This window comes from Pan paniscus, chromosome 5, assembly GCF_029289425.2.
Source record: "Pan paniscus chromosome 5, NHGRI_mPanPan1-v2.0_pri, whole genome shotgun sequence".
Lineage (NCBI taxonomy): Eukaryota > Metazoa > Chordata > Mammalia > Primates > Hominidae > Pan > Pan paniscus.
The window spans coordinates 144,109,478-144,131,222 of NC_073254.2; the positions used below are offsets into that span (position 1 = coordinate 144,109,478).

The window sequence follows — 21,745 nt, forward strand, 5'->3', positions numbered from 1 at the left end:
TTAAAGATGAGAGTAAAGGAAGTGGTAAAGATCTAGATAATGTGTAATCTTATTTAGTTAATGTTTATGAATGATGCAGAAAAAATAATTTAGGAAAAACACTAAGCCATAGATATACTCTTTCACAGATAGCCAAGTAGTGAAGGCATTAGGTACAGATCATTTTGGAAGTATGTACAGGAGAATACGGGACGGATATAAAATTCTGCTTATTTCTTAAAGTAATTAGCTATAAAATGCTTTTTTACTTTGAATTATTAACCTTTCTAATTATTTGCCTTCCCACCAAGAAAGGCATGAGAGGTAAAGGTGGGATGAATCAATTTCATATTTTTCAATAGCAAATTTGAAGTGAATTCAATTTTGGTTAAGGTAGAAAAACTTATTTCATAGAAAAATTCTGTGGGGAGGTCCAGGAGAAAAATTAATATTGTATTTGCATACCATAGGTAGGATCACAGATGAATTTCAGTGGTACCCAATTACCTATATCTAAGCAAAAGGTAAAGCCATCCTTCCTAAATGATCTGTTTGATAGATAGCATCTTTCTCAATATTTTTGATTGTACAGGAAGAACGCAGCAAGGCAAAATGGTCAGCACAGGCAATGAATGAGACAGAAAGCTGACCTGAGCATCTGCCTGTGTTCTACTCTATTGTAATTTTAGTTGCATCAGTATAATTCCATATTGGCATCATGCCCTCTTTCACTTTATTTTGCATTGTCATATAAAGCTACCATTAAGGCATATACTCTGTCCTAAATCTCCTTTGATCTCTAAGTAAAAGTTCTTAACATATGTAACAAACCTGCACGTTGTGCACATGTACCCTAAAACTTAAAGTATAATAATAATAATAAAAGAAAATATGTAGATGTAATGGGTTATTACATTCAAATTAAGTTCAAATTATTTCATTATGATTTATGATTTAACTTGTGTTATGCAGTGATTCAATAGCTTTTCTTATTTTGTGCCTAGATTCATTATATTATTTTTTATAATCATATAATATTTATTCAATTTTATAAAATCTGTCATTATAACATCACATTGAGTAAACTCCCATGTACAGACATTAAAACAGTTAAAGCAGAAAAAAAAACTATTAGGAAAGATGGCATACCTTAGCAGGTTTGCTAACTAAGCTAAGGAAATCTGGTTCTCTTTCTCCTCAAGATACAGCCCTGTAGATAGCTGCAGACTTTTTTCAACTGAGGTCTTTGTGACATCAGAGTATTAGAGTATTTTCTTTCCTTCTTGTATTCTGGAGGTTTAAACAGAGCCCTGGGGATAAGGCATGATGCTATCATAGGAATAGATTCTTGTCCCAAGGGCAGAAGGTTCATATATCTTTTCTTTCAGGTCTTTTTCTTTAGAACTGATACTCTCATTTATTTATATCCAACCTTAATTTAAAAAGAGGAGGTATGGCTAAAAATATGCACACATTGCAATAACATAAAATGAATTAAAAAATCAGAATAAAAAGGAAACAACACTAGGAAACTCAAATGAAGCCGAGATTAAATTTAGAAAGTAGAAAGGGATGCTCTGCAATGTAAATTGGAATATTGCAAGTATTGTCTTTAAATAATTTTTTCACTTCTAAATGAAGAGAAAACAAATGATTATAAGATTTGAAGTGGTCATGCTATTAATACTAATACCTCGGGAGAAAACAAAAACAATTTTTGCATTCCAGTTCTCATAGGGAGCACTGTGGTGAGGTTAACGGCATCCTCAATGATACCCTCTCCAGTGAGTACAATAAAAATTATTGTAGGCATTCTTCTTATTGTCTATATGTAATATAAGCCCAGGAGTGACAGCAACATGAAAACTCAGTAAAAAGCACGTTTATAAAACAGTGATCATCTGAAAACAGCAATCTCTGAGGACAGAGGTCTATAATTGTGTCATTTTGTTACTGGGATAAAAACTTAGAATATATAGAGAAGTAAATTGGCAAAGTCATCCTGTACAGGCCAAAGTAAATATTTTGGTTTTGGAGGTCATATGTTCTCCATCTCTACCTCTCAATTCTGCCTTTGTAGCATGAAAGAAACCACAGGTAATGTGTAAATGAATGGGTGTACCAATAAAACTTTAAGCAGTTAGATGGTGAGCCAGATTTGGTTCATGGACTGTCGTTTGCCAAATCTGATCTAGAGAAATAGGATTTTATTCACATTAGAGATTCATCTAGTCTGTAACTTCTCAGAGCAAATTTTTAATAAATATTTGAAAACAAAGATTAGAAATTCAAGTACATCTTTGAAATTAAAGACCTGAAAGACATTCTATTACCATGTAAGGGTACTATATGATATAGCTCCCCAACCAGAAAGTGGTTGATATCTTCATTTAAAAAGTAAAAAATTTAACCAGAGTTACCTCACCTCTGAATAAGGAAGGATGAATGAGTGTAATTAATCGGGGAACATTTCCCCCTTGCCCCAAATTCTGCATTCTCCAGAACAAATTTATGTTCCTATGTGACTCATGGAAAGTACAATAATAAATCATGTGCACCTGGGAATGATCACCCACCTACCAGATCTGTGAACATGAGCAAGTTTTTCTCACCTATTTTTAACTAAATCTCCTTATCAGGAAGTTGGGCATAATAATTTATTCCTCACAGGGTTGCTATAAGGCAAAATGTTTAGCCATTAGATGAATGATTGATATGAATCGATAGATCATAGTTTGGGCCCTAAAGAACATGTCAGAACTCCCAAACTCTTGCATATGGGACTGTATCTAACTCATAGACGTATTTGCTTTGTCCTGTGAAACATGGACTGTATAAGCATCTGTGATGCAAATGAGAAAAAAAATGGTAACTTTACATGAAAAAATACATTTTAGGGAAAAGAAAAACAAGTAGATCTGACTGCCCTGGGCCTGCTGCATTGAATTAAAACAGTCCATGTGAGTAAGGCATGTGGCCTCCAGTGTGCACAGCTGCTACCAGACACCTGTCACCCTGGAGCTCAGACTGGGCTCTGCTACCATTCACAACCCAGCTTGTCCTGCTGTGTTGCTTTAGTAGTGTCCATAAGAAACAAATCCTTCTTGGTCCCATGTATATATCTTTTCTTTTTCTTTTGTATACCTGGCCTGCTTCATTTTTTTCTATTATGTGGTTCTTGTTAGGATCCCAGAGTAACGTAAAGTCAGGGGGTTATTAGTAGCTCTGTGATAAATGAATTCTCTAGTTAAGTAAGCTTAGGTATGCTTAAGGAAGCAAAGAAACCAGGTGTCTTCTGTGGGCCTCTCATTATCGTTTAATATATTAATGAACAGTTTCAGTTTCCAAGATAAGAGTACACCATACAGCAATCTCAAACTCATTTTGACAAATACATTTTTAAAAATTTTATTTTAATGCCCTATATGTCATGACCACTTAACTATTGACCACATTTTTCCCATGGAATGTGGTTTGGAAACAATGCTCTTTAAATCCTCACAGATCTTGTAATTTTAAAATAAACATCCCAGATACATTTGTTGCAAATGGTATCCACCAATTACCTGATAATTGAACCTACTTTATAACATTACTGGATAATAATAGTATCAAGAGTAATATACATAAGATTTATTGAATACTTATAGGCAACAGGTAAGCACTTAGCTAGGTTATTTTATTTAATCTGCACAAAAATTCTGTAAAGTGGATTGTCTTATCCCTCTTCCATAAATGATAAAAATGAGGTAGAGTGAAGCTAAATAACTTGCTGGCAAGTAAGACAACTAAAGTCTTTTACCCTTAGTCTTAGCTGCTGGATTTCACTGCCTTGACTTCATGCAGTAAGAGCTAAATAACATAGCTGCCAAGTAAGACAACTAAAGTCTTTTACCCTTACTCTTAGCTGCTGGATTTCACTGCCTTGACTTCATGCAGTAAGAGTTGGAAACATATGCTCTAAATTATATCTAAATTAGATTGATCTTGGACTGTGTTTCTTCCTGTAGTAATGATATATAAATATCAACTGCCTGTTGAAAATCACTTGAGCTTTTAAATGTAAAACCTTAATACAAGTAGAAAAGTATACGTTAGATTTATTTTGTATTTGCTGGAACATATGGCTGGCTAATTCAGTAGATTCACCAATTTATAAGATTTAAAAAGAAGAGGTCATGAAACTTGATGCTTTTCAATTTTAAAACCGTATACTATTTGATGAAAGTTTTTCTAAAGAAACTGATACTCATGGTTCTATTAAGGCACAGATTTCTTTTACCAGTCCCTGAGGGTACTGATTAGTCCTAAACTGTTCTATATTTAAGGACAGTGAAGGCTAAATAAAGATCAATAAAAGCTAAACCGGATGTTCCTGAAATCTTTTCTGCAAACTGATAGAAATTTAACAGTGGTTAGTAGAGAAGTAGATATGCCTAAACTCCCTTTGAACTCATGTAATCACTCCTCACCTTGCCCTGCCATCTTGTGTATAATTTTGCCCAAGAGGTACAAACTTTTAATTTATTAAGGAGAAAAAATATGACAGAGTGTTGAGACGATTTTCAGTGAGGTCCAGCAATGATCTGTAAGTTGTAAGAAGCCATTTGTTTTCCAGTAGGTTGATGGAGAAGAAATACAAAAAATAATTATAAAATATCACCACCCATAATTGATGATTATACTATGTAAGTATATATATTTATAGTATATAGTACATAGGTATATCTATACATAACTAAATATATGTATACATACATGTTGTATTTCACTGATACCAAGATACTATTAATTATAATAATACACATCATTGATGCAATCAGAGTTTTTCAGAAAGAAGGTAAGCATATCAAACATGCCAATTTTTGGAAGACACGTTCAGATTTCAGGAACTATCAGAATTGAAATGTGTCTTATGATTAAGTCTGTCTGGATTGCTCACTATTCAGATGTAGGGGTTGATACAATGAAAGAAAAAGATAAGTTAAGTTTTTCTAGGTAGCTAGGTAAAGGGCAAGGGTTGGTAGATCTGGGAAGCAAATTAATATTTTAGCATGCTGTGAAGTTTATTTTAGAAGCTCTAAATTATGCGGGTCAAGTTCCAAGCCTTGTTGAATTAGTTGGGGTTGCCTTTAAATGGGTCACCCTCTAATCATGCCTTATTTGTCCCTCTGGTATATTTACAGGTACTGAAGATGGATGGGGATCATTAGGTTTCTCTTATTATATTGTCCCACAAATATCTTAACCGTGAGTTTTTCAGAGTAATATTTTTCCATTTGTGTCTACAGGGTAATATATATTTGAAGAATTCATGACCATACATCAGTGTTCATGTTTCACTAAGATTGTTTCATTTTCATCCAGAAAAAAAGTTTTATTTTATGTAAATAATATGTATTTTTCTGGCTCTGAAAATGATGCATGGTATTGAAGACAACTTGGAAAATGTTGGTACAAAATAGATTACTTAAAGTCACCCATAATAGCCCATTTACCTATAATGACGTAATTTGAAGTGTCCATTCTTCTGCTTTACATGTTTTTTGATATAAAGTTGAGATCACATAGTGTATATATATTTTTAATTATTTCCATTTAAAATGAACATTGTGAACATGTTATCTTTAAAACAAGATGTTTAGTCTGGGTAGATAAGAAAGCATATGTTCAATAGTTTTATTCAGTGAAATAATTGCTGCTTTTATACAAGTTAGACTCAAATTATCCATGTTATTAGACTGACTTCAGAGAGGAGAGTTTTATAGGCTATCGTTTTAAAGGAAATTTATTGTCATATAAAGCTCAACAAGGGGAAAGTAGACCTAATTATCATATTTGTAACTTGTCACTGCATTTTGTGATACTATATTACCATGAGCTCAGGTGGTCCTAGATGCTTGGAAATTTTAACAAAGGAAATTGTACAAATTGCAATGGATAATAGCAACCTCAAATTTCATAGTATTTCTGAAAAAAACAGAAAGACTCCCCATAATTTTAAATCATTGTCACAAGTTTACATTTTCTTGAGAGTCTCTGGTCCTTAAAGTTTAATGAGATAGTCCAAATTGATAAAACTCTTTGCCCCTGGTTGAAGAAGTTTCCGTAGCGTGATGGTTTATTATTCTCTTCCCCCAAAGTATCTGGTGTCTACATTCATGTTAAAAAACAACAACAACAACAACAAAACAGAAAGGAAATAAATATAAGAGAATTGCATAGAATTTTTAGAAATTAATTTAATACACTTGCTTGTAGCTAAAAGGCCAATAAGTGATTAGAAATTAATTTAGTTAAAATTATCTGTAGTATAAATCATTTTTCCTGTGATTTTAATCTCTATTGTGATAAATGTTAGGCATCATATTTCAAAATAATGTTCCTTTTTTGAGCTCTGTTATTTAGAATTATATCTAGTATATAAATGTAAGCTGTTACTGGATTGCCGAGGTACCTGGAAATTCACTGCCTTTAGCCATTGGATTAATGTGTTAAAGGTCATCTTAAAAATTCCTGGCGCTGTGCAAATAATAGGTGCTCAGTGAATGCTTGACTGACCATCTGATGGAAGACAGCTCTAATAGGCTCCTGAAAGGAGGATGGAAATCTAGAGCATTGGAGGGGAGAAGGAGGCAGGAGCTTAGGACAACATGATTACGTGGGTGAGAGAGAAAGCCACTGAGACCAAAAAAAGAACCAAAAATAAATTCCAATATGTAAAGAGTAGCTAATTCTTGTTTTTCCCAGAGACAGTATTCTTTTTTCATAGTATTTTTTGGTGATTTTCCTTTTTCTGATATTATATCCTAGATATTTTATGAACCTTAAGAGGTTTTTGCATAGATGTGCATTTGTTGCGCATTCATAACAATATCTAAGACTGTCATTTCAGAGATTTGTATCAGTCATCTAGTGATTGATAAAAAAATGACATGGAACCTACTTTTGAGATTGGATGATGACATAATAAATAAAGTAGCTTCTCATTTTAATTCTCATAATGACTTTGTGGTCTTAGTTATGTTATAAGTAAATATTGACCTCCTGAATCATATACTACCAAATGGCAGGAACTGGGCTCTTTAGCCTGTTTTATCCTTTCCTATATATATAGTTGGATGACTCAGAAACACTCACAACTGCAAGGAGATACCATTGCATTTTAAAACAAAGTTGATTTCCTAATCAATGTTAAGAGACATTGAGAGAGAGAGAGAAATCTAAGACTCGACCTTGGTTAATTGGATTGTCCAGTTGTTATCATAATGCAGGATACTGATTCATCAATATCACTGGCCTTTTAGGATGAGCGATCACAGTCCTCCATGTGCATTACTTTATTACTGCCTTTCACACTAGACGATGCAGCTATGATGCTGTCATACTTGCTTGGTCTGAAAATGTTGACAATTATTGATTTTCTACAAAATAATGGTACCTATTAATCTCATGTTTTATTAATTTCTAATTTTAAAAAGCATGGGTTCAGTTGAAACATTACACTGGAAAAGATGTTTTATTTTTGTTTATAATTGTGAAAGAGAAGATTTTATAGCACCTGCAACTGTCTATCACAATATGCAGCTTCATTGTCTTTTCTTGATTTCCAGTAGCTACCTCAATAAATCACTTATTTTTAATGTCATTCATGAAGAGTATATAAATTATTGCTCTTCCAGTTACAACACAGCATTAATGGGAAATTGTTAATGGGAACTTGAATCATATAAAGTATCTAGAATTTCAAAATGACAAATCTATTATTTATTATGAATAATAGTCCTGCAGATTAATATAGCTACTTCTTTTTTCCTTTTACAAAATGTTAATCATTCAGCCTAATTCTTTGCACAGTAGAAGAGGAGACAAATGTTAAACAAGATAAAAATGTGAATTTTGAAAGATGTCTTCTACTCATTTCTACATATAGGATCATTTCTCACTTTGTGAACCATAGCAGAATAGAATTAAAAATAAATAATTATTAGTATTATGCCTGTCTCTGTATTATTTTTTCTTCTTTGTGTCTGTTATGCATCACTACATGATTTAGTAAATATTGTTCTCCTGAATCAAGATATGCAGATGATATTTGCTTTGGAAGTATTACAGAGGTAGAGGTTGATGGATCTGGACTGTTCATCATTGTGTGCAGTTGGCTATTCTTTTCAGTGTTGCCACTATCGCCTTTTCCTCTATGTGTACTTGTAACTAGAGCTAATATTGTAGAGTCCATTTCTGTACTTATTCAAATAACAGGTCATAGGTAAATATGAACTTGAATAAGTGCACAAATTTCATTGTGTCACTGAAAAATTATTTTCAATTTGATTGACATTTGCAAATAGGAGGCCGTACTTATTTGAACATCACCTATAGATGAGTCTTGTTCTACCTGCTGGGTTGCCAAGTCTAAATATTTTTAAATAACAGTGGCTATACAGGATATAGATAAAAGTCCTTTCCATAAATAAACAAATGTGTACAAGAGTATGTTTGATTATTTTATGAGGATTTTACAATAGCTTTTCAGGATTCAGTTTCAAGTCAGTTCTCTCTTTCTCTCTCTGGGGGCTTGCATGTATAAACATACATGCACACGAGTGCACACTGTGGATGTGGATTATTTCATTTTACCTGCATGAAACATTGTCTATAGTGGCCATTACTCTGTTCCTCTTTATTCTCTTCTATAAATCTCAAATTACTCTTTAATGTGTGTTTATGAGCCATCAATTTTTATCTGCTCCATATTTTAAGAAGGCAAACACAGTTAAGTCAAAATGACTAATGGGATGGTGGGGAAAAGTATGGGCTGATAAAAATTAAATAGGGAACAAATGATTCCCCTCCAGAGCCATCCTTTTAATATGGCCAATTATTATGAATAAAAAACAGCATTCTAAAACATTTCTTTTAATTAAATTTTGTAATAAAGATATATATCCCTCTGCTTTCCAAGCCACATGTTATCTGTACTATGCTTCAGCAGGCACTAACAATTCAAGAGCAGTTTTAAGCTCTAGAACCTTTTACAGAAGCATAGGAGTCTTATTTCACAGGTTTTTAAAGTGTTATGCATAATTTTTGCCAGAACACAAAAGATAATCATTGGCAAAAATCTACTGTGTTTTCATCCTCTTCTGTGAACATTATTTCAGCTCACTACTCTCCCCTGACAACACTACATTCTCAGGAGCATTCACAAGCCACTTGTCATCCTTCCTTTGTTCCCTTCCAGGTCACACTCCCCTAGAGTTCTTGAAGTGTTTCGCTGTTGGCTCATCATCACCCTCTTCACCACTACTCTTGTTTTAATTACTGGTGATTTCAACATTGTGGTAGATTATCTTTCTAATTATCTGGCTTCTCGGGTGGGTCTCCCTGACCCACTGCCCTTCAATTTTCTGTCCTTCATCCTAACTCAGGCACCCAGCCCATGATCATTTCCTGCAACCACTCTGTATTCTCAATTTCAAATTGCCTAATTTCCACCCACAATACTGTCTTTCTATCTTTCTCCCTCTAATACTCTAGCTCCAAAAATATTTCAGTCACACCTGGAATCTAATCCTATCATGTTTTCGCTTCCTCTTGTCCTCACCTTGTAGCAAATATGCCACAGTTCCCTAGTCCATTGTATTTCCTACTTATACAGTAGACATTTTTTTCTTGATTATTCAAATCTCTGCCATCTCTTCCTTCATTCTCCCTCTTACTTGGCTAACTTGGTTCTTGCCTCACTGAGAAAATTGAAGGTATTCTAAAACTTTCACAAACTTTCATCATCACATTTAAACATCTATCTGCAACTTAACTCTATCTACTATTGATGAATTGTCCATGGTCTTATTGAAAGCCCCCTCTTCCAAATGTCAATGAGAACCAATCATCCCTACTGGAGGACACTGATTTAGCCGTTCAGTATTGCCCAATCCTTCATTACAGAGAGACAAATATCTGGGCACTGTAGCTCACACCTGTAATCCCAGCATTTTGGGAGGCCAAGGTGAGAGGATCACTTGAGCCCAGTCTGGGCAACACAGTGACATGGCAACATGGTGAAAATTCAATGCAAGCCTGGGCAACATGGCAAAACCCTGTCTCTACAAAAAATACAAAAATTAGCTGGGTGTGGTAGCATGTGCCTGTAGTCCCAGCTACTCTGGGGACTAAAGCGAGAAGACTGCTTGAGACCAGGAAGTTGAAGCTGCAGTGAGCCATGCCACTGCACTCCAGCCTGGGTGACAGAGTGAGACCCTGTCTCAAAAAACAACACAATAGACGTGCTCCTGAGTTATTTTTAAAAATCAAGATCAGTTTCACAGCTATGAAGGATGATATGATATGATATGTTTCTGAATTAGAATAATACATATATAGAGAGAGAGAGAAGAAAATGTTATATAAGTAAGTTCTGAATTATGTGTTATAGACTTAACATTAGGGCATCAGTGATGTAAGAACTATTCAGAAATGACTTCCAGGTAAGACTTGAGCTGTGCTTTCATGGGTGGAGAGATTCTGATATGTGGAAAGAAAAAGCAGCTGTCCCAGGCAAGAGAACACAACATGAGCATGTGTGCAGACATACAAATGAGCTGGTATAGTCACGGTTCAGAGAGGAAGCCTGACTAACTAGTATAAAGGCTTCACAAGATTGTTCGGAAAGAGAGGTCATAGAGGTCATAGAGAAGGATTCTTAGAACCCGCTTCATCATGGCCTTGACTTTGAGGCCTAATATTAGAGATGACAGTAGAATAGTCACATGGAAATATTTACTAGTTAATTTTGTATTTTCAGAACTGAGATTGGATAATAGAATACACTGAGTTTCATGTCTTCTTTGTTTTTATACTTAGAATCTTCCAAACTGAGTTCACATGCCATATTTTAGGATGGAGGAAAGACATATTGAGGGCTTTAAGGCTGATGGTTTGGTGAGCAGAGGGGAAAAGGCTGGGCACATCCAAACTTCTACTCACTCATTAAGTGAGATGCAGGAGGGACAGGCCTGGTCAGCAAAGGAAGCTGTCCCTGTGAGCAGGCTCACACTCAGGTTCAGTTTACATTTCCGCCAACCTGGGCTTCAAGGTATCAGGAGGAGACAGAAGGCCCCATCAGGAGAGTGAGGAGGTCGATGGTTGCTATTCCCGTTTTTTTTTTTAGATGGAGTATCGCTCTTGTTACCCAGGCTGGAGTGCAGTGCGCGATCTTGGCTCACTGCAACCTCCGCCTTCTAAGTTCAAGTGATTCCCCTACCTCACACTCCCAAGTAGCTGGGATTATAGGCAAGTGCTACCACGCCTGACTAATTTTTTTTGTATTTTTTGTAGAGATGGGGCTTCACCATGTTGGCCAGGCTGGTCTCAAACTCCTGACCTCAGGTGATCCGCCCACCTTGGCCTCCCAAAGTGCTGGGATTACAGGCATGAGCCACTGTGCCTGGCCCATGGTTGCTATTTTATGTGTTGGCAGTTGGGAGACCTGACAGTCATTTTTCTCCTAACAAACCAGGTCTTCACCTCACCTAAGGACATCTGATGCTGTTGTTAGCATAGAAATCTCTCATTGTGCACATGTACCCTAAAACTTAAAGTATAATAATAATAATTTTTTAAAAAAAGATATCTCATACCTACATTATGGTGCAGTTGAAATTTTCTGATGATGGAAATGTTCTATAATATAGATAGCTATTGAGCACTTGCAATTTGGCTAGTCCAACTGAGGAGTGAAGCATTTCATTTTATTTTAATTTATTTGAATTTAAATCTAAATAGTCACATGTAGTTATGGGCTACTAAATTTGATAGGGCAACTGTAGAGCTAACCTCTATTTAATATTTATTGGGTGTGTCATGTGCCTGGCCTAATCTAAGAACTTTATATGTACCCTTAATATTAACTATTTGAATTTCCATAATAATCACAAGGATTAAGCATTCACATTTTCCCCATTATAGTAATGAGTGAACTGGAGTAGAGAGAGGTTTAGCATAGGAAGGAAATAGCAAAGTTGGGATTTAAACCTAGTTAGTATATTTACAGAGCTTACACAACTGTGTCTCTCCATCTTTAAGTTCTAAGTTAATCTTGCTCTTCTTTCTTGCTGACATTCATACCTTTATTCCTGTATGTTATTACTGTGTTCATTTATCTATAAAATATGTCAATCTTTCTTCTTGAGGTGTTATCTTTTTCACCCTTACCAATGCCACTAAAATAGTACAGACTCACTGAACGTGTGAATGTCTGAATACGTTTCTGATCATCATCCTACAACCCCTCTAAACAAGTGCCAGTGAAACTTTAGTGTGCACAGAATCACATGGAATACAGGTGGTTGTTTCTGATACATGAGGCTCAGGGTGAGGCCTGAGAATTTGAATATCTAATAAGTCTCCGGGTGACACTAATACTGCTTGCCTGTCTGGAGCCACCCTTTGCGACCCTGTACTCTACCTTGCAAGTCTACTGCCAGGCTAATTGACTTTAAGATAGAATTGTCAGTACTTTTTGGATTCTTTCACTGAAAGACATAACTTTTCATCATTATTTTTGTTTTTGTATGTTGTAGAAATATTAAATTATCTTTTTGTCAAGAGTTGAAAATCCAACTAAAAATAATACAGGAAAGAAGGAGGAGAAAGGGAAGAAGGAAGGGAAAAAAGCAAGAAAAAAAAGAAAATTGGCTTATGTAACTGAAAGCCCAGATGTAGATCACCCTCTAAGATTTATGCTGAGAATACCATCAGGTGCCCATCAGGACAGATGTGCCTACAAAGCTATGGAGACCACAATAATGTTTGAAAACATTAAATGCAAATGGCTATTATTGGAATGTCTTCATTTTTTCACAGAGGACATCAGTGTTTCACATGTATTGTTTTACACATTTATATCACCCCCCTCAGTTGAAGATTTAGAATTTGCTACTCCAGAATTAGGACAACAGCAAATGGCATTAAAGTTTTGTCACTCGTTTCTTTTTCCCTTCTGAACAGCCATTTTTTTTTTTTTTTTTTTTTTTTTGAGACGGAGTTTCCCTTTTGTTGCCCAAGATGAAGTGCAATGGCGCGATCTCGGTTCACTGCACCCTCTGCCTCCCAGGTTCAAGAGATTCTCCTTCCTCAGCCTGCCAAGTAGCTGGGATTACAGGTGTGCGCCACCATGCCCAGCTAATTTTTTGTATTTTTAGTAGAAAAGGGATTTCACCATGTTAGCCAGGCTGGTCTTGAACTCCTGACCTCAGGTAATCTGCCCACCTCGCCTCCCAAAGTGCTGGGTTTATAGGCGTGAGCCACCCCACCTGGCACTGAAGAGCAATTTTTTAAACTTTTTTATAATGTACATATCTCATGTACAATATGGTAGTGATGATAGTTTTCTCAGCTTCAGACTTACATGATTTAGTTTCTGCAATCTAAGTGAAAAGAGCATTGCTGTTTTCCAATATAGTAAAATTTCATGATTAATTCTAGTGGGCTCAGCTTTAGTCTCATGCTTACCCCTCTAAAGTAGCTGCGGTTAGGATAAGGGAGTATTTCCTAGAGGGAAACTGTGAGAAAGGTGGCTACCCAAGGTAGAATTTGGATCCCATTACCCAGGCAAAGGGGGTGGTATTTTGGACAACAAAAGCACCAGAGATCTGCTCCACAGGGTATGAACCAAAATCATGTTTTGAACTGCAACTTTGATAATGTTCTTTTCATCTGAAACACAGTGGCCTTATAATTACCTCATCAGAAAGGGCTATCAATAATTCCTGTTGCGTCTCAAAAACCTCATCCATGAAAACTGTAACAACATCTGCCCCTAATTAATGTTTTTCATTTTAACTACTGTGACATTTTATTAAAATATTTCTCATCTGTACTAGATAATAAAATAATTGTAAATATGTATATTTGCTCTTTTTCTCTTGTACTTGCATGCATTTGTAGATAGGAATTATTTTAATGCATTACTATATCATATAGGTATGGTAAGTGAATTTAATGTTTGCCCTTATTTTTTTTTTTTTTGGCAGAATGTTAATCTTTAGTGTGTAAATCCAATACTTAAGATCAATCTTCATGCTCGTTTTTACTTTGTTTGAATTATTTTTTGACAGAAGTAATCACCTATATTTTAGGATGATTTTTTTAAAGAAAATAATTGTGTTTATGTAAAAATGAATAAAGTAATTACCTGGAGAGTAGAAAACAATTTATCTGTTCCAGGTCATGATGGATAGAAAATGGATATAGGGGATCCCATCTGGGATGTAAAGTCAGGAAAATTCCCATGGTAGCAAAACACAAAACCAAACTGCTCATTCAGGTAGCAACAAGGGACGTGTGCACTCCAACACTGCGCAGTCCTGTCTTGGCCTGGTGTCTGTTGAGGTCCTATTAAATTTTGCTGAAGACAGTCAATACTAACAAAGACACACAAAGAACTGCTAGCTATTACTTTCCATGATGTTTAGAATATCCTAAAGTTATAAATCAGAATTACTTTACCCTCCATGAGAAACTTCTGAGTTGAGTTTTGTTGTTGTTGTTGTTTGTTTGTTTTTTGATACAGTCTTCCTCTGTCACCCAGGCTGGAGTGCAGTGACATGATCTTGGCTCACTGCAACCTCTGCCTCTGGGGTTCAAGTGATCCTCCTGCCTCAGCCTCCTCAGTAGCTAAGACTATAGGTGCATGCCGCCATGTCTGGCTAATTTTTGTATTGAGTTGGGTTTTAAAATAGTATCTGGCTTTACCAGGAGAAGATGGTGAATAGGAGGCAGGATTAACATGCATCTCCCACTTGGCCAGACAGAACAGTGTATAGAAATTCACACTGTGAACTTTGTTCCGAGAACCACCACAGGAATGTACCCGGAAAACCAAAAGAATTCAGGTCCTTTGAAAGAAATGCCATGCTACTGCAAAATCAGCGAGACAGGCAAAAAACTGTGAGTTCCCAAAGTGTGAGAAGGGAAAAACCTGCCTCCAAACACACATCTACACTGGGGAATCTGAAAATCCAGATCACAGAAGGATTTAACCTTACCTAGAGCTGGAATGGATTTAGGGAGCTGTGTGAAATATAAAAGTAGTAGCAGCAGTGGAAAGAGCCTTGTAGGCACTCGCAGTCTCCAGCTTGAGCCCAGGGAAGGCATCCCTGACTATGTCTCACAGGGTTCCTTGGGGTAGGCAACCAGAGGAATTAGGGAGGGCTTGCAGGGTAAAAGAAGCTTCCAGGTAAATTTTATGATCATTTCTACTAGGCACACACTTCCTTGAGCAGAAACTGGGGGATGAATGGGAACTGCTGCAAACCTGAGCAAAGGAGCCACTGCCATTGTGAGCAGATGGGGAGGGAGGAGAGGTGTGGCCTGAAAGCCATGCTTGCTTTCTCAGAAGGGAAGCTTATGGCCTGGGGCAGGTTTGAGTTCTGCCTGCAGGCTGCCTGAATCAAAACTCAGCACTGTTAATGGGGCACTGCAGGAGCAAGATTGACCTTGCCAACTGAATGAGAGCTGGGTGAGGCCTTTCACTACCAGCTATCCCCCACTTCTCTGGTGAACTATACTGCACAGCAGAGGCAGCCATAATCCCCTTTGGAACATAAACCCATTGGCCTGAGAACCATACCCCTGTCCCCCACAGTGACTACAGCAAGCTCTCTCCAAGGAGAGTTTGAGCTCAGACCCGCCTGACCCTGCCCAAATTAATGGTATTTCTCTACCTGCCCCAGTAGCTGCCCATCACCTGATAAACCAGAATACTTCCCCTGGGTAACTTAGGGCAACCTCAAATCCGACTGCTAATACCACAGCTGGTGCTCTCTTGAAAGAACCACCTCATGGCTGGAAGCCAACCAACTCAGGCCATTACAGCAACTCATGACAGAGTAACACTGGTCCCGGGAAAGAGAAAACAACAGTTAATACCACTGCCTACAACATCCTGGCTAACCGGAGGTCCTGAGTCTGTCCATGTGAAAACTTCACTGCTAGCATAACCAACATTTGGGAAGGCCAACACAATAAACCTAGCTACAACCAAAGATTCTCACAGAATCTACATCACCCCCAGCCACCTCCACCAGGGCAGGTGTTAGTATCCACAGCTAGGAGACCTGAGGACTGGTCACATCACAGGACTCTTTGCAGATGTTTCCTGGCACCAACACAGAGCCTGGTAGCCCCACTGGGTGACTAGACCTGGAAGAGCAATAATAATCACTACAGTCTGGCTCTCAGGGAGCCCCATCTCTAGGGGAAGGGGGAGAGCACACCACATCAAGGTATCACACCATGGTACAAAAGAATCTGAACAGTGGGCCTCAAGTTCCATGTCTTTCGGCTGGTGAGTCATTTCTCGCAACAGGGACACAATTGCAGTACTGGGCGCAGGAGGGAAAGTCTGCACCTCTACCCCAATAGACCAGCTTCTGTGATCATGAAGGGCCTTGGAGAAGGGGTACTTATTCCCTCCAGGTACTCCACTAAAGACACAGATGGGGCTTGCCCCACAGGAAAGCAGCATTGAGGTACCTATAGACAACCTTCCTAGAACAATTCAGGGTGACTGGAGGTAGACCCTCCAGATTCAGGCCTGCATGAGAGGCAGAGTCACAGTTCCTCCCTACTTGGGATATCAACAGTCCTATAGATGAAAAGAGGTGACTGTCTGATCTGAATACCTGAAACACTAGGACAGAAGTGAGGCTGTGAGGTAAATGGCTTTCCTGCTGACCTGGCAAGGGGAGCTGAAGTAGCTCCCACTCTTCATTCTGGTAGAACCTGAGCACATCTAATTGAGAGCTCCCCCAGCCACCCTGCTCAAGACTGGGACCTCGGCCCACTGTTGGATATTACATCTACCCACCTGCCTTAGCCACAACTAGTGCCTACCCAGGGATACATTCCCTATTGGCTTGAAGCCCAGATCATCAACTCAATAAATAAACACCAGGAAAAAAATTAAATAAATAAAGTGTACACCACAAGAGAACAAGATAAGCTTCTAGAGATCCCCATCATTACAACTCCATAGGAGACAGTGAACTTACCCACACTTCAAGAATATAACTGCTATAAGTAGCATCAGGCAAAATCAGCACAGAAGACTCTATAACTAAGGAACTCATAGAGTCTTCACCCCTAGAGCACTAATAATCAAATTAGGCTAAAATAAACATTAAAGTCTGATCCTTAAGAGGGGAAAAAAGAAATTTAAATTAAAAAAAATACAGTCCAATTAAAAATAAATTCAAGAACAGTTTGAAGAAATAGCCTACTCAAATGAGAAGGAACCAAAAAAGTAATTTTGGTAATATGACAAAACAGAGTTCTATAACACCCCGAAAAGATCACACTATCTCCCCAGCAACTGATCTAAACCAAGAAGAAATCTCTGAATTACCAGATAAAGAATTCAGAAGGCTGACTATTAAGCTACTTGAGATACCAAGAAAAGGGTGAAAACCAACTAAAAGAAATTAAAAAAAAAAATTCAGGATGTTGGTGAAAATTTTCCAGAGAAACAGATATCATTGTTTTTCTTAAAGACAAAACGGTCACAACTTCTGGAAAGAAAAGACACACTTAGGGAAATACAAAATGCAGTGAAAAGATTCAACAGCAGACTAGAACAAGTGGAAGAAAGAACTTCAGAGCTTGAAGACAAGGCTTTCAACTAACCCCATCAGACAGAGAACAAAGCCTCAAAGAAATTTGGGATTATGTTAAATGGCCAAACCTAAGAATAATTGGTGTTCTTAAGGGCACGGTGGCTCATACTTATAATTCCAGCACTTTGGGAGGCCAAGGCGGGTGGATCACATGCTCAGGAGTTCAAGGCTAGCATGGCAAATATGGTGAAACCCTGTCTCTACTAAAAATACAAAAATTAGCTGGGCATGGTGGTACATGCCTGCAGTCTCAGCTACTTGGTAGGCTGGGGCAGAAGAGTTGCTTGAACCCAGTAGGCAGAGGCTGCAGTGAGCCAGAATTACGCCACTGCACTCCAGCCTGGGCAACAGAGCGAGACTCCATCTCAAAACAAATACAAACAAACAAAAAGTTTGGTAAACTTATTTGAGGGAATAATTGGGGAAAACTACCCTGGCTTCGCTAGTGATCTAGATATCCAAATACAAGAAGCTCAGAGAACTCCTGGGAAATTAGTTGTGAAAAGATTATCACCTAGGCATATAGACATCAGGTTATCTAAAGTCAAGATGAAGGAAAAAAATCTTAAGAGCTGTGAGGCAAAAGTATCAGGTAACCTATAAAGGAAACCCTATCAGATTAACAGCAGATTTCTAGGCAGATGTCCTACAGTCCAGAGGGATTGGGGTCCTATCTTTAGACTCCTCAAACAAAACAATTGGCAGCCAGTCAGCCAAGAATTTTGTATCCGGCAAAAGAGAGAGAAAGTCACAAACAAATGCTGAGAGAATTCACCACTACCAAGCCAGCCTGACAAGAAATGCCAAAGGGAGTTCTAAATCTTGACACAAAACCTCGAAATACACCAAAATGAACCTCCTTGAACCGTAAATCTCACAGTCTATAAAACAATTACACAATGAAAAAAAAAACTGTTTAGGCAACTACTAGCATGATGAATAGAACAGTACCTCAAATCTCAATACTAATATTTAATGTAAATGGCCTAAATGCTCCACTTAAAAGATACAGAATGGCAGATGGAAAAAATTCCACCAACCAAGTATCTGCTATCTTCAAGAGACTCACCTAACACATAAGGACTCACATAAACTTAAGGTAAAGGGGTGGAAAAAGATATTCCACGCAAATGAAAACCAAAATCAAGCAGGAGTAGCTATTCTCATATCACACAAAACAGACTTTAAAGCAACGATAGTAAAAAAAAAAAAAAAAAAGACATTATATAATGATAAAAATATTATTCCAACAAGAAAATACCACAATTCTAAATATATATGCACCTAATACTGGAGTTCCCAAATTCATAAAACAATTAGTATCAGAAATTTAAGAAAGTTGAAATCATATCAAGTGTCATCTCAGACCAAAGTGGAATAAAACCATAAATTAACTCCAAAAGGAACCCTCAAACCTATATAAATATATGAAAATTAAATAAACTGCTGTTGAATGATCCTTGAGTCAACAGTGAAATCAAGATGGAAATTTAAAAATTCTTTGCACAGAACAGTAATAGTGACACAACTTACCAAAACCTCTGGGATACAGCAAAAACGTTGCTAAGAAGAAAGGCCATAGCATTAAATGCCTACATCAAAAAGTCTGAAAGAGCACAAATAGACAACCTAATGTCACACCTCAAGGAAATAGAGAAACAAGAACAAACCAAAGCCAAATCCAGCAGAAAAAAAGCAATAACAAATATCAGAGCAGAAAAAAATGAAATGGAAACAAAAAAACACAAAAGATAAATGAAACGAAAAGATGTTTATTTGAAAAGATAAATACAATTGATAAACCATTAGCAAGATTTACCAAGAAAAGAGAAGATACAAATAAGCTCAATAGTAAACAAAATGGGAGACATTACAACCAATACCACAGAAATACAAAATATCATTCAAGGCTACTATGAATACCTTTACATGCACAATCTTGAGGAGATGGATAAGTTCCTGGAAATATACAACCCTCCTAGATTAAATCAGGAATAAATAGCAACTCTGAACGACCAAGAACAAGTAGTGAATTGAAACTGATTAAAAAGTTGCCAACAACAAAGTCCAGGACCAGATGGATTCACAGCTGAATTCTATCAGACATTTAAAGAACTGGTACTAATTCTACTGAAACTAATCCAAAAGATGGGGATAGAAGAAATCCTCCCTAAATCACTCTATGAAGCCAGTATTATCGTTAATACCAAAACCAGGAAAGGAAATAACAAAAAAGAAAACTACAGACCAATATCCCTGATGAACTTAGGTGTGAAAATCCACAATAAAATACTGGCTAACCAAACCCAACAGCGTCTCACAAAGATAATATGTCATGATTAAGTGGGTTTTATACCAGGGATGCAGGGATGGTTTAACATATGCAAGTCAATAAATGTGATACATCACATAAATAGAATTAAAAACAAAAATCATATGGTCATCTCAATAGATGTAGAGAAAGTATTTGACAAAATCCAGCATCTCTTTATGATAAAACCCTCAGCAAAACTGGCATAGAAGGGACAGGGACATACTTCAAAGTAATAAAAGCCATATATGACAGACCCACATCTAATATCATACTGAATGGGAAAATTGAAAGTGTTCCCCCCTGAGAATTAGAATGTGACAAGAATGGCCACTTTCAGCACTTCTATTCAACATAGTACTGTAAGTCCTAGCCAGAGCAATCAGACAAGAGAAAGAAACAAAGGGCATCTAAATTGGAAAAACAGAAGTCAAACTGTCACTGTTTGCTGATATTATTGTATACTTAAAAAGCCCTAAAGACTCATCCAAAAGGCTTCTAGATCTGATAAGTGAATTCAATAAAATTTCATGGTACAAAGTCAATGTAGACAAATTAGTAGCAGTGCTATACACCAACAACAACCAAACTGAGAATTACATTAAGAACTCAAATCTTTTTTTCAACGACTGGAAAAAAGTATAAATTACTTAGAAATATACTTAACCAAGAAGGTGAAATCTGTCTACTAGGAAAACTACAAAACACTAATAAAAGAAATCATAGATGTCCACAACAAATGGGAACACATCCCATGATCATGGACAGGTAGAATCAATATTGTGACAATGACCATACTGCCAAAAGAATTCTACAAATTCAGTGCAATTCCTATCAAAATACCATCATTATTCTTCACAGAACTAGGAAAAAAAAAAACTATTCTAAAATTCATATGGCACCAAAACAGAGCCCACATAGCCAGAGCATTACTAAGCAAAAAGAACAAATCTGGAGGCATCACTTTCCCTGATTTCTTGCTATATTACCAGACTATAGCTACCAAAACAGCATGTTACCAATAAAAAGATAGGTATATAGACTAATGGAATATAATAGAAAACACAGAAATAAATCCAAATATTTAAAGACAACTGATCTTTGACAAAGCATACAAAAACACATAAAGTCGGAAAAGGACACCCAATTCAACAAATGGTGCTGGGAAAACTGGCAAGCCATATGTAGAAGAATGCAACTTGATCTTCATTGCTCATCTTATACAAAAATCAACTCAAGTTCGATCAATGGCCTAAATCTAGAACTGAAACCTTAAAAATTCTAGAAGATAACATTGGTAAAACTCTTGTAAGCATTGTCTTAGGCAGAGAATTAATGACCCAGAGCCCAAAAGCAAATGCAACAAAAACAAAAATAAATAAATGGAACCTACTTAAACTAAAAAGCAAAGAAATAATCTGCAGAATAAATAGACAACCCACAGAGTAGGAGAAAATATCTGCAAACTATGCATCCAACAAATGACTAACATCCAGAATCGAATCTAAAAGGAACTCAAACAAATAACCTTATCAAAAAAGGGGGGCAAAGGATGTGAATAGACAGTTCTCAAAAGAAGATATACAAATGGCCAACAAACATGAAAAAATGTTGAAAATCACTAATTATCAGGGAAATGAAAATTAAAACTACTATGAGAAACCACCTTACTCCTTCAAGAAAGGCCATCATTTTAAAAATCAAAAAATAATAGATGTTGGCATGGATGTGGTGAAAAGTGTGGAACACTTCTACACTGCTGGTGGGAATGTAAGCT

General features: G+C 36.7%; 1 protein-coding gene across 8 annotated transcripts in view; it reads left to right on the forward strand.

The window, feature by feature from the left end:
* NKAIN2 (sodium/potassium transporting ATPase interacting 2) overlaps window positions 1-21,745 on the forward strand; it is a 1,024,303-nt gene that overhangs the window by 316,436 nt on the left and 686,122 nt on the right. Inside the window, exon 2 of one of the 8 annotated variants that reach the window (XR_010112509.1) lies at window positions 5,166-5,229. The exons of the other annotated variants lie outside the window; for them this stretch is intronic. The gene's annotated coding sequence lies outside the window, so the exon portion shown is untranslated. The remainder of the gene's footprint in view (window positions 1-5,165; window positions 5,230-21,745) is intronic. 8 annotated transcript variants of the gene reach the window in all.